We start from the raw sequence: 14652 nt of genomic DNA on the forward strand, positions 1-14652 counted from the left end.
AGCTTCTAAAAATATCTATTACTAACTCTAACAAACTAGCAATGTCAGCGGAGCTCTAACAAACTTGCTGCATCAGCGAGGCTAACTCAACCCCAACCCCAACCCCCCCTCTCAAGAATGACTGGTAAATGAAAAACCAGACCATTCTTGAGATGGAATGTTATGAACCAAGCCAATTTCGGATGCCAAACATCGATATTGATCTGATCCCAAAGGCTTCGTCATTATACCAGCATGAGCTGCATAAGACCAAATTTCACATTTTCTCTAACATAATTAACATTAAGTTTTTTATGTTTCCTTCTCAAATTCTTTGTGCGCTCATGAAATATGAATTTTCAGTAATATGTTGAGCTGTAACATTATCACAAACAAGAGTGATACGAGTTGGAATGTCAACATGTAACCCAACCAATAACCTTTCCAGCAAAATAATCTCTTCCGTGGTGTGGCTCATGGTTCTATACTCTGCCTCAGTTGAGCTCTTAAAGACTACCTTTTGCCTTTTGGTTTCCCATGAAACCAATGAATTAACAAGGAGAACACAATAGCCTGTCAAGGACCTACCAGAATCATCACAAGCTCCCTAATAAGCATCATTATATGAAAATAACTAAAGAGCATAATTAGCATAATATAACAGCCTCAAATTGAATGTACCCTACATGCAGGGCTGCAGAAAAATGTGTAGCTCGAGGTGCAGCCAAAATCTGGCTCAACTGTTGCACCACATAAGAAATGTATGGCTTAGTCATATTGAGATACAACAATTTACCAATCAACCTCCTGTAAATCTCAGGATCATCCAACAAATCAACTTCAAAATTGCTCAGCTTTAACCCTTTTGGAAAAGGAAAAAGAGCTGGTTTGCAGTTCGTTCGTCATATTTTGATCTTGTAAAAGTTCTAAAATATATTTTCTCTAGTTCAACAAAATACCAAATTTAGACCTTAAAACCTGAATTCCCAAGAAATACTTTAGACAACCCAAATCTTTGATTGTAAAGACATAATGCAAGGCTGACTTTAGATTTGAAATAACACTGGGATCATTACTAGTAACTAACAAATCATCAACATGAGCCACAAGAACTGTGAAAGAGCCATTTTTATCCAGTGAACATATAGTAATCCTGTTTGGATTGAGTAAAACCCTAACCAACCAGAAATTTACTCAACTCTTGATTCCAACACCTTAAAGCCTATTTCAGTCCATAAATGGACTTTTTTAGCTTGCAGCCCAAGTTTAGCCTCATTGTAACCAGGTGGTGGTGTCATATACACTTCTTCTTCTAGAAAGCCATGTAGGAAAGCATTGTTTATGTCCATCTGCTGAATATCCTATTTGTTAACTGCTTTAAGAGCCAAAATAACTGTAACAGCAGTGAGCTTGGCAATTGGACTGAAAGTATGTTTGTAGTCCTTACCAAACACTTGCTCATCACCTATTTCCACCACCCTTCCTTTACATCTTTCCACTTCACCATTTGGTTTGAACTTGGTTTTATAAATCCATTTACAACCAATGGCCTTTTTATCAGGAGGTAAAGTAGTTAAGACCCAAGTTACATTCCTTTCAAGAGCCCCAAGTTCCTTTTCCATTGCTTCAATCCACTCAAGATGTTGTTTAGCTTAATTGTAAGTGGATGGTTCATATGCAGAAATTACCAAGGAAAGAGTATATAAATTTGTATTAAACATATTTTCTAGAGAAGGTTTAGAATAAACATTGATAGTATAAGAAACTGATTCTAAATCAGAAACGGTTCTAAGAGCTGGTTTAGCCATGACAAAATATTTGTATTTAGCTGGTAGCACTACTACAAAATAGGGCTAAGAAATCGGCCAAAATAGGGCTAAGAAACCGCAAAAGGTCTGGTGCCTAGGTAGTAGGTCTCTTTGATTAAGAGACCGTATTTTCTATCTGGTGTCTTAGATTAATCAAAGAAACCATATCTAGCTAATAACCGGTCTCTTAGGTCCTTCTAAGTGAATAAAATTATTGAGACAAAGGCATCGTGCATCCTTGCTCTACCGGTTTCTTTGATAAAGTAAAAGAGACCAGTGTTTATAGATGTCCGGTCTCTTTGCTGTTCTTTTTTTTAAAAAAATATATAATAATGTTACTAGATCAAACTTGTTGCTACATCCAGGACTAAAATTAACAATGGAGTATCTTTATTATAAAAAGATGAATGATCAATTTCATATTTTACAATTTACAAGATCTTTATTATAAAGATATTACGAAATATAATACATCTATTTCATAAAAATATTCTGTGACATTAAAAGAAATAATTACATAATAATTACATTAGCATACACCATAAATACAACCTCCTCCTTGAAACTATTCAATGTATTAGCATTAATCTGCTTCGTTTTACTTCCTTCAAGTCTTCAACTACAAACATGACTTGGCCATATTTAGATTCATTTCACTACAAAATTAAAGAGCATATAATTATATATCATCAGTTGTTATTCAAATCATATTTGTAATTAGAAAAAATTCAATGAGGCTTGTAATTAGAAAAAATTCGATGAGGCAGCTTGATTAATAAACCGTTCACAACATAAGAATGGATACTGTTATATGCACATAGTCACAAATTAATCGAAATTGAAATTGAAAGCAAAATAAATCAATGAAACATACTACGTAATTAAAATTGATTGAAAAAGTATTTGTACCGAGTTTAATGGATGAGCAAACATCGATGAATCAAAGGAACGGCGTACAGATGACGGTCAATTTGACGGCACAACAAGCACGCAGACGGTAGATCGGATGTCACAGTGAGAAGGCGACGACGAATACGAAGGAATTATGAGAACTTAACGGTGAGGAAAAGAGAATTTAAAGAAATTGAGGACGACGGGAAATGAATTATAGAGGTACTGGAATTCTAGATGAAGTTTACAAGGGAAACGGCTACTCATTTTAAGGGGGAGGTGGGTGGTTTTTAATTTACACGATTAGGTTTTCAATTTATTTATTGCCTATGTTATAGTAAGATTTACGATTTTTTGAATATCTAATATAGTCTAGAATCTAAGAAACCATATTTAAAATAGATATGGTTTCTTTTTTTTACATAAGAAACCAAATTTCTCTCAAATGAGGTTTCTTTATCTAAGAAACCGGATTTTTAAATTATACGGTGTCTTTAGAGTGGTTCCCTAGGCCATTTTTGCAGTAGTGTAGCTTGACAAGTCTAAGTGAAGTTCTAATCATAAGAGCAATATCTTGAGCTTCAGATTGTATATTAGAAGATGAAGAAACAGATTTTGAATCTCCATAAGCTAATTCATGAGTAAGGGAATGATCATGAGTAGGAGAAGAGACTGAAATAGGTGATGAATGTTGAAAAGGAATAGAATAATTAGATAAAGATGAGGTAGAATCATGGATAGAATAAAAACATCTAAGGCTTGATTAACCAAAGGTGGAAAAGGAAAAGGAACAGGACAATTCAGATTAGAAAGAGAAGTATCTTTGAATGGAAAGGAATGCTTAACAAAGTAAACATCCCTGCTGAGAATTACTTTATGAGAGGAAAGATCATTAAGCTTATATCCTTTTTTCCTAAAAGGATATCCAATGAAAACACACTTAGATGATCTAGAAGCAAACTTATCACGTGTCTTCAAAGCAGGATAGCAAAAGCAACCAAAAACCTTCAAATTGTTGAAATATGGTTTCCTTCCCATCAATAACTTAGGAGTTTTCCAAAGGAAAATAGAACTAGGAATTATGTTAATCAAATAGGTTACAGTTAACAAACTATCACCCTAAAATTTATAAGGTAATTTAAACCAGCATGAGTCCTTAGAGTTTTAGCAGTCTCTAAAAGGTGTATATTCTCTCTTTCCACCCTACCATTCTGTTGTGGATTGCCTGAAATACTTTTCTAATGAACAATACAAGAATCAGCAAACAATGTTAAACAAGCTTCCTGAATAATCTCAGTCCCATTGTCACTTCTTATCACCTTCACTTTAAGATTAAACCGAGTATTCACATACTTTAAGAAAGCAGCTATGACAAAATACACTTGAGTTTTTTATGACAACGAATGATTCCAGTTCACTCTAGTATGACCATCCAAAATTGTCAAAAAATGAAAAGCACCAGATAGAGAAGGTCTGCTATACTTGCCCCCATAGATCAATATGCACCAAATCAAAACGAGCCAAAGCATAAGAAGATAAAGAATGAAATGGCAAGTGTATAAACTTGGTAGTCTTGTACCCTTAGCATCAACTCTTTTAGATGCAAGGTCTCGAAATTGACAATAAACAAAAGATTGTGTTTAAAATATGGAATTAGAACACATTTTGGAGAATAATAGAATCAGTAAGACAGACTAAACCAGTGTGTTTGACTAATTTAACAGTTCCATCAAGTAAAGACACTTTGATTGAATTTTTTAGTTGTTTAAGTGAGGTATATATTGCCAAATTAGAAGCCATGTGATCAGAAGCACCAGTGTCCACTATCCAACTAGAATGATCAAGGTCACTACTAAAATTCGGTCGATTTATGACCGTTTTTCTACGACCGTCATGGAAACGGTTGCAAAAAATGATATTTGCGACCGTTTTTGGGTTATAAAACGGTCGCAAAGGTACTTAAATATATTATTAAATAAAATGCATGTGAAAAATTATTCAGAATTAAATTAATTCTGTTACGATCATTAGTAGCAGTTGCAAAATGTGACAATTACGACCGTTTGAGAAACGGTCGCAAAATTACGACCGCTAATACCGGCGCAAAAGTTTTTTTAATATTTAAAAAAAAGGGTACAAAAAGAAATCCATCCAAACCTTAATTTATTGGAAGCCATCGTCTACTCTTTCTTTCCTCTCTCTCTCCTCACGCATCTATCCTCATCTTCTCCTTTCCTCTCCTCTCTCTCTCTCTTTCCTCTTCTCTTCCTCTTTCCTCTTCTCCCCGACCTCTTTCCTATTCTCCATCTCCTTTTAAAGACTATGGTGATGGCGACGAGTCCGTTGTTGGCGAGTTCAATGATGGTGTAAACAATTTAATGGTTTTCAAGGTCGAATTCGACCATGAAAACTCTAGATCTAGACTTTTCATAGATCGAATTTGGCCTTATTTAAAAAATTTTGACGTAAAATTCGAAGTTTGAGGTATTATTTCGTGTTTTTGGTTTTTTTTGTTTCGTTTTTGGTTTATTTTCGTTTCTTTTTGGGTTTGATTTTTTTTTTGTTGATTTTTGGGTTTAATTTTCGGATACTTTTTGGATAATTTTGTGGCTTAATTTTTGTTAATTTTAGGGTTTGATATTCAAAGTGAAATTGTTTGATTTTTGTTATTTTTGGATTTGATTTTTGCTAATTTTTGGGTTTTCGTGTTATTTTGTTTCATTTTCATGTTCGATTTTTGGTTAATTTGGTTTACGGGTGGCTTTTGTGGTGGCTGATTTGGGTTTTCGTGGGAAAGGGGTATGAATTCGAGGTGGGGTGGAGTTTTCGTAGTGGCTGGAAGATGTTTTTGAGGTGATTCGAGGTGGCTGGAGGTGTTTTCGAGGTGATTTGGGGTGGTTGGAGGTGTTTTCGTGGTAGCTGAAGGTGTTTTCAGGGTGGCTGATGGTATTTTAGGGTGGGCGGTGGTGGTGGGTAAAGGTGGTTTTGGGTTGGAAATGGTAGTGGGTAAAGGTGGTTTCGGGTTGGCATTGGTGGTGGGTAAAGGTGGTTTCGGTGGGTTAGTGAAGCTGGATACGGGGTGGGTGTAATTTGTTTTATAAAAAAATTTTAGCGACGACTTAAGACGGTCGCTAAATCCAGTTTTGTGACCGCTGATTATACTGGTCGCAATTATATTTATTTACGACCATTTTCCAAACGGTCGTTGAAAATATTAAAAACGGTCGCAAAAAATTTGCGACCGTTAAACAGTCGTAATTTTGTTTTTTTGCGACCAACTTAATAATGGCCACCACGTTACGGCCGTTGATGGTCGCAATTATTTTTTTAGCAACCGTTTTTGCTATTTTCAACGACTGTCAGAAGCAGTCGCAATTTGGCAAAATTTTAGTAGTGGATGTTGAATTGATAAATCTGAGTCTAAAGCAGAGAATGTACCAGCAAAACTCACGGAAGCATTTAATGGACTGTCTTCTGGTCCACGACCATGATTCGTCTACATCATCTGAATAACTTGAGTGTAAACAGCATATGCAAGAACAGGATCAATATTCTGATCACCAGCAGCAGGACAAGTAGCATGTTCAGCAGGTTCTTTGCCAAGAATTCCAGCAGAATTACTGTCAGCAGCCACAACATTACTTGCAAAAGCAGTAGCAGGCATATGAAGAGTTATATAAAAAAAATTGGAACTTATTTAATTTCTGGCAATCAATGCCATCTTAACAATACTTCTCTAATTGAGAAAATTTAAACCGGTCAAAATATGATATCCTAGCTGCATACCAGGATGATCACCATTACTGAGATAGTAAGGATAATTGAAGTTGATTCCAGAATTTGAGTTCTGAGAGTTATCAGAATTTTCCACGATTGTAGTAATCAAGTGAATTTAGAAGAATTGCAGAAAATAGGTCAGAAACAAAGAAGAACAATCAAGATTTAGAATAAAAGAGGAGAAGAATTAAGATCAGAAGATGAAAATTAATGTATTGAAAGAAGAAAGTGAGACAAAATCGATTGAAAATTGATCAAAAATCCATAATATTATGCTATGATATTATGACCAGATTAGAGGAAAAGAGAGAATTTTGGAAGAAATTTTGGAAAAAATTATTCTAAGATCATAATTTGTAGGTGAGAGTTATTACATGTATTTATAATCAATGTAATAATCAAGAAGCTTCTAAAAAATATCAGTAACTGACTCTAACAAACTTCGCCACGTCACGAAGCTCTAACAAACTCACCACATCAGCGAGGCTAACTCAACAATTTGATATTTTGGCTTTAGATTTTTTTTCCTCTATTTAGGCCTTGTGAATTGAAATTACATACATTTAATTTCATGGTATATATAACATGCCCGATAATTAGCTTAGGTGGTTAAATAATCATTTTTCTTATAAAATAAAGGTTGGGTGTTTGAATCTCCTTATCCTCATATTTTTATATAAAGTAATGTTAGGTCACGTGGCATCATGATTAAAATTGATTGAGTGGTGATGTGGCATCATGAGAGGTTAAGTAAGTGACAGAGCGTGATGAAAATGAGTCTATGTGACACAAAAACGTTTTTAGGAACACCTTTTAATAGATTAATAATATAAATTATATATTTACAAACTACATCCCAATTTTATCATCACACTTCTTCTTATAATAAACTTTCAAATATTATACTCCCTCCGTTCCCAAACATTCGACTCATTTTGCATTTGCGCGGCCTCCAATGACCATATCCATATTTGACTATAAATATCTTCGGTTATGTATAAATAAAAATTATAAAAATTGATATTTGAAAATTGTATGAATCATAATATGTGGTCAAAGTTATTTTATTTTGACCAAATGAATAATAAGGCATTGTTTAGTTCACCTTATTTTGACTTATTTCAGGAAAAAAAAACAAGTTCTGATTGGAAAAATAAGTTCAAATTATCATTCTATATGCAATTTTTATCGCTAAATATCTTTAATTTCGTAATGAAAAAATTATGAAAATTACACATTAATAGAATACACATTATTAAGAATCTAACAAGGTCCCACTTGATACATTTCTTTTTCTTTTAGGGCTTATTTGGTGATAGCATTTGAGGTAGCGATTAGCATTTTGACTAGTCAAAATACTACTAGAAAAAATTTGAGAGTGTTTGGCAAGGTAGCGGTTCTAGTAGCGGTTAGTGATAGAGGTAGTGTTTAGATAGCTTTTCTCAAACGTTAAAAATAGTAGCGTTTAGAAGTAGCGGGTAGCGTTTGACCAATTTCTATTACTTTTTAATTAATATTTATATGAAATATATTAATTAGTATTGCAACCGCTACTTTTGTCAAAAACTCATAGTCTCGTACTATTAACCATTACCTTGACAGTTAACCTCTACCCACTACTAGTTGACACCTACTCGCTACCTTACCTACTACTCGATCGCTAAAGCTACCCGCTATCGCTACTTTTGCCAAACAAGACCTTAGATTCACTACCACAAAATAGGGAATAAGTAACACACAATACACAACGGTCAAGTCTCATAGGCGATCTCTAGAATTATACAGATCGCCTATGTAAGATAAGCGTTTTGTATGTTAAAACTTATAGAGCGCCTGTCTAAGTTAACAGCTCAATTTGATACATCCAAATTTACTCTATACAATATAGAACGCCTATGTAAGATAGGAGTTCTATAAGTATTATAATTTTAATAAAAAAAAGTTGAATGTATCATTTACTTCCCACATCCCGCCTAACCCTAATATATACTAGTACTTCGTATACCAATAGAGCCGCCCCCTTTCTATCTTCTTCTAGCTCTTTCTCACTTCCTTTATTTCTTATCAAATATTAAGATCTTCCTGGCTCCCTCCTCTCTCTCTCTCATCGTCCCCCTCACCCTCTCTCTACAAATCTCAAGTGTAGACACCTAAAAATGTCTCCCCAAAACCAAACCCGATGATGAACAACCTTTCACCGCCATTATTGGTCGGGTTGAGTATTTAATTTTTGGAGTGCTTAAATCCATATTTCCATTTTATAAACAACCCAATTCCTAGCCCATTTCCCCAAACCATAACTTATTTTCCTCTTTTCGTGCCTTTAAACCCAAAATAATTCATTTCGTGTCCTTTAAAATCATTCATTTCGTGTCCTTTTTATAAAAACGTTTGATCCAATTTATTTTGATCCATAATCTGGGTCCAATGATTGAATAGTTGGATGGGTCTTGAAAAGATCTTTCCAACGATATATTATAAGCCCAAATCCGAGTTATACCGAATAAGTTATGGGCAAAATATTAAACCGAGCCCAAACCGAACCTAAGCCCACCTTACCTACGACCCAATGATCATGTGGAGGGTCCAAATTATTTAATCTCATTCCTAAACCAATTAGGATTAATTGGAAGCTTCTATAAGTTTCTAAAAGATCTTAATTATCCTTTTTGAAAAGATAAGATTAAATAGTTTGAAATTGAATAAAACTTTTCTTTTTGAAAATCCTATTTCTATCCGAATTGAAAGACGTTCAAATATAGATAGATATTATTTTCGTGCCTCATATTTTTTATCCAAATTTTATATGGTTGGATATCCCTTGAAATTATATTTCCAATGATATATTATAATATCAATTCCGAGCTATAACGGAAAAGATATGAATAAAATGTCAAACTCTATCTAAAACTGACACCGTCTCACTATTTCGGCTATATCTTTTGTTCTACAAAATATTTTAATCCGATTCTAATTGGGTTAGAAAGTAGACTTCAATATCTTTCCAACTATATCTTATTCATCTTATTCCGATTTTTGGATCAAAATATATGATAAAAACAAAAAACGCAAAAACTGCAGTCTATCGAGTTTTATTCCGATTTAATTCGGATCTTATCTTAATTTTTCGAACCTTCTTTTTTCTCTATAAATAGAGGTCATATCTCCCCTTTTTCAAACATCAACAAGCTTGATCATCAAATCATTCTCTTCTCCCTCTTTAGCCTAAACACTAGCCTCCCTATTCTTTCATTCCTTCCTTAAGCACTCCAAGGAGTTCATACAATACCCAAAGTACTATACTTTAACCAAGGCGTGAAAGGTAGAATTAACTGAGGGTTTGGACCAAATCAAATCTACATTTATTTAATTTAATTTTCATTTGATTTATATTTTTATTGAAGTTACTAACAGTTTATTCATGATGTAGTAATTCAAGGAAGCGCGAAAAGTGAGTAATTATTCACTTAATTACTCTTATTTTTATTCTTGTTGCTAGTATTATGATTAGATTTATTTATTATTTGATTTGACTAACGCTATTATTGTTAAATTGCTTCCAATATTAATGTTTATTCTATTGTTATTATGATCACCATATTGCATATTAAAGGGAATATGTAATTGAAAATCACGACTAATAAGATAATTTGGACAACCGGTTTAGGTTCCTTTTTAATCTTGTTATTTAATCAATTGATCACTAATATTTTAGAATAATGTGTTGCATTAATATTAAACCAATTTAGCATAATATTAGTTTAGAGCAAATTGAATATTTTGTTTGTATGCCTTTGAGATCGCAGGAATCACTTTTCACTATAAGAATCGAGTAAAGGCCAATACGGGTGAATGTGACTCCATGACTCACTATGTACCATCATCCCCGATCCTCCTTTCGTGGTTTCGAAACATATGGAGTTAGTAATCTCATGGATTATGAATGGGGTGTAACCTTCACGGGTTAATCGTTGTTGCCTTCGTTGTCCCTTATTCGTGGTTGCCTTAAATGATCCGTGAACGGTTTACAAGTTCCTTAAAAACTTGTTGGCGGCTCCCTACTTTCCTTGTCCCTAATCGTATACGTCAATTCCTACTTCCTAAGAGTGCCAAGCATATTCACACATGCTTTAACGTAGGCGCACTTCAAACGACGCCTACACCAAGCAACACCATCGTTCAGCTTCCCACGCCTACAAGTACACCACCTATCAACGTTTTCATGCCCACCGTTAAGCCACTAGCCACCGTTGAGCAACGTTCGTCCACCACCGAGCTACGAGCCATCGTAGACCCACGAGCGTCCAACGACGGGCCACCATTGAGCCATGAGATGTCGATCTGAGCCTTTAATTGGTCAAGGTTATTCAACTTCAGATCTGAGCCCTCATCCTCTCTACTTCAATATTTACAACAAGCAGGTTGTTATTTTTCGCCATTTTTGTTTATTTTCTGTTCATATTTATAAATCTAGCTTTTCTTATTTTTGTTTTTAATTTAGATTTCCAATTATAATTGTTTGATGTTTTCGTTATTACTTAGATCTGATTTTATCTTTAATTATCTTTGAGTTTGTGTTAATTTATTTAATTTTGCTAATTCTTTGGGTGTGTGGCGGATTTTGTATCTGATTTTGTATGTAGTGTGGCGGATTTTTTAGGGGTTGTGCTGCAGGTGGTGGTGTGGGTCGTGGGGGTGTAGGTGGTGGTACTGCAGTGGTCGGGGGTGTTGTAGTTAGTGGTGGTATTTTGCTATGTTGGTGCTCTTTATACAATTGTTTTGTAATTTTATTTTTTTGGCTTTTGATGCATACGCAGATATGAGTGGACATGAACCGATAGAACAATTCTCGAGACGATGCGAAGACGCGACAATGCTACTGCATAATATTAAAATTGATCTTAAATTGTATAATTTGTGTTATATTTAGTTTTTAATTGTATTTGAGTTTTTCTATGTACATGTATTTTTTTATTAATTGAAGTTATAATGAGAAACTATACTTTTGGTGTTTTTTTGGTAATTGTAGATATATTTTATTTGAATTATTATTATTGTTATTAATATTAATAATATTAATAACAATAATAATATTTTTTGTTTTTTTTTTGAAAAAAAAGTAAGGAAAAGAGAACGCCTATCATAGATAGGCGTTCTCTATTTACATACTTATAGAGCGCCTATCTTTAGTTAACCGCTCTTTATCCCATGTTTTTTATTTACTTTGTACTTAGGATATGAAGCGCCTATCTTGGATAGGCGATTCGTATTGTGTAAGATATAGAACGCCTCAAAGAGGCGTTCTGTAGACTTTATAGGGCACCCCCACAGAAGAACGCCTCTGAGACGTTCTATATTGCATGTTTTAGGCGTTCTGTATTCCCATTTTTGTGGTAGTGATTATCGTACACTTAAGGTCAAAGTTTGGTCAAATATGATAATAAGATCTGATCAGACCAGACCAAACCAGATAAGATCAGATCAGACAAGATCAGATAAGTTTAGATAAGTAAAAAGAAGATGAATTAAACAGGGCCTAAGTAAGTCGAACTTTCAAGAACGGATGTAGTATTACATTTTAATTCCTTCTACAATCCTACTAAAAGTTAAGATATTATATTCTCAAACAATCAATTAAAATATTTCACCGCTCTTTCCCATTAATTTTTTATATTTATTGAAATAAATTACTTTTTCTTGTCGCAAACAAAAGCCTCATTAACATTTATTTCTTTAACTCACTTTTAATCAACCAAAACTATCTTTTTAATTGTGTACTCCCTCCGTTTTTTAATAAGTGTTACACTTACCAAATCCGACCGTGTTTTAATAAGTGTTATACTTTCTTTTTTGGCAAAAAACTACGTTTAAATATTATATCTCTCTCCTCTTATGATCCCCACCTAAACTCACTACTACCTTTTTTTATAATATCTTTCCTCTCACATTCATTATTTGTGAATAAACTATTAACTACACTATCTTTCTTTTATAATTTTTAATACTCGAACTACCCTACTTACCTCTTATTTTAGGAAAAATACACTTTAATAATCCCAAATATGGGCGATTTACCTACAATAATCCCAACTATCATTTATTCTACAATAATATCAACTATTAGGTCAGTTTTCCTCCAGCAGTCCCAAACTGGTCAACAAAAGTCAATAACCTATTATTGTAGGTTGTTTGACACATGTCAGCGTGTGAGTGGTTCCAAAAAAAATTTAAAAAAAAAAAAAGAAAGAAAAAGAAAACCAAAAAAGAAATTATGGAAGTCACCATTCTAGCCATAACCACCACCTCCACCTTCTGCCACAACCCTTAAACACCACCTTTACCATCCACCCAAGCCGAAAACGACTCCCACGACCAGCCGCACCCCCGAAACCGGCCAAAACACCTAACCCTTGCCCGAGAAACCACCAGCAGCCCCAAATCGCACCAAAATAACCGACATAAATGCTTGAAAAAGTCCCTCAAATTCGTCTTAAATCCAAGAAGGTGGTGTTTGGGGCTTGAGGCAAGAGGTGGAGGTGGTGTTTGGGGTGGAGAAAGTGTCTATTAAGGTCGGTTTTGGAGGCGGAGGATAGCGTAGTACTTGGTTTTGGAGGCGGTAGATCTGGTTGCGATTGTTGACTAGGTTTGTGCGGCTGTAGTTGCGGCAAGCTGGCGTCGATCTGGCAGCGAGCAGGCGGTGAGGAGGGGTCATGGTTACGTAGGCGTCGCTGGCCGTGCGGGAGGATTGGAGTAATTGGCGCAATGGCAGTGCGGGAGGAGCAATTGGGGTTGGGGTGGATCGTGGCTGGTGCTCTTGGGGATTGGGAAGGCCCGCTGGCTATTTTCCGGTGGTCTGCGGGTTCGCCGACCATTTTCCGATGGTCTGGAGGTTGGCCGGTCAAATTCACAGTTGGATAAGGGTTTTGGTGGCGGTTTCCGGTGGGCTAGGGGTGGTTGGGATGGTTTTTGTTTTTTTTCCTTCTTATTTTTAAAATTTTTATTGTAATATTATGCCACTCATGTACTGACATGTGTCATTTAAAAAACAAAAAAAAAAAAAGTTTACCCTTTTAGCAGGTAACCGATTTTTGGGATTGCTGGAGGAAAACTCACCTAATAGTTAAGATTATTGCAGAATAAACGATAGTTTGGATTATTGTAGGTAAATCGCCCATAGTTGGGATTATTAAAGTGTATTTTTCCTTTATTTTATATAAGTTAGTTAAATTGCCTAAAACTATGTGGCGGTCAAACTGTAACATTTTTAAAAACATAGAGGGAGTATAAAGAGCACAATACTTACTAAGAATTAATTTTTTAAAAAGGGTAAAAAGAAAACTATTGATTGGTTTTACCACACATATAATGTCAAATCATTTAAAAAATTAAGAATTTCTCTATTAAAAATCACAAAGTATTTGGTGCGTTAATGTTTCGTCAGTCGAGACTCAAGAAAGTATCAAATCACCGTCATTTTGTTGCGATGAAGAACAAGTTTTCACCCGATAACAAGTTGGTTGTGGTTACGATGAAGGAGAGCAGTGAGGTCATCCGTGGCGAAAGAGGAACAAAGCTTGAGATTCTCGGATTTTTTGAAAAATGCCCAAAAATCAAATTGGGGCTTTCTTATATGATGTATAAATGTTGAAATTGATTGTCCCATATGATTGTATGTTGCATTGTGAGCATTTTGATAACATATGCATGTATTTTGGTTGAATATTAAGCAAGTTATGTTATGCTCATGACCTTAGTACGAGCACTTCAATGGAGGTTCCACCATTGTTATACATATTATCAAACAAATTATACATATCTTCAAACAAGTTATACATATCTCCATTGGTTGGATGATATCCTCCATTGTCTATATGATATCATGGTTGGATTATATCCTTTATTAACTACTCCCTCTGTCCCAGTTTACTTGCAACATTTTGACTCGACACGCTTGTCGATGCACATGTTTAACCGTTGATATCTTTTATTATATATTTATAAAAGTTATAAAAATTTTATATTAAGAAGTTATACATTAAAATAGACCCAACAACATCTTACATGATTACATTGACTTTCATATACTAGTTAAAAAAGATGGTCAAAGGGAGATGTGTGAATAGTGCAAAAAGTCAAACTGTTGCGAGTAATTTGGGACGGAGGGAGTATATGATAGCGTTTATGATTGTGTCTATGA

This window comes from Chenopodium album, chromosome 1 (assembly GCF_948465745.1).
Source record: "Chenopodium album chromosome 1, dcCheAlbu1.1, whole genome shotgun sequence".
Lineage (NCBI taxonomy): Eukaryota > Viridiplantae > Streptophyta > Magnoliopsida > Caryophyllales > Amaranthaceae > Chenopodium > Chenopodium album.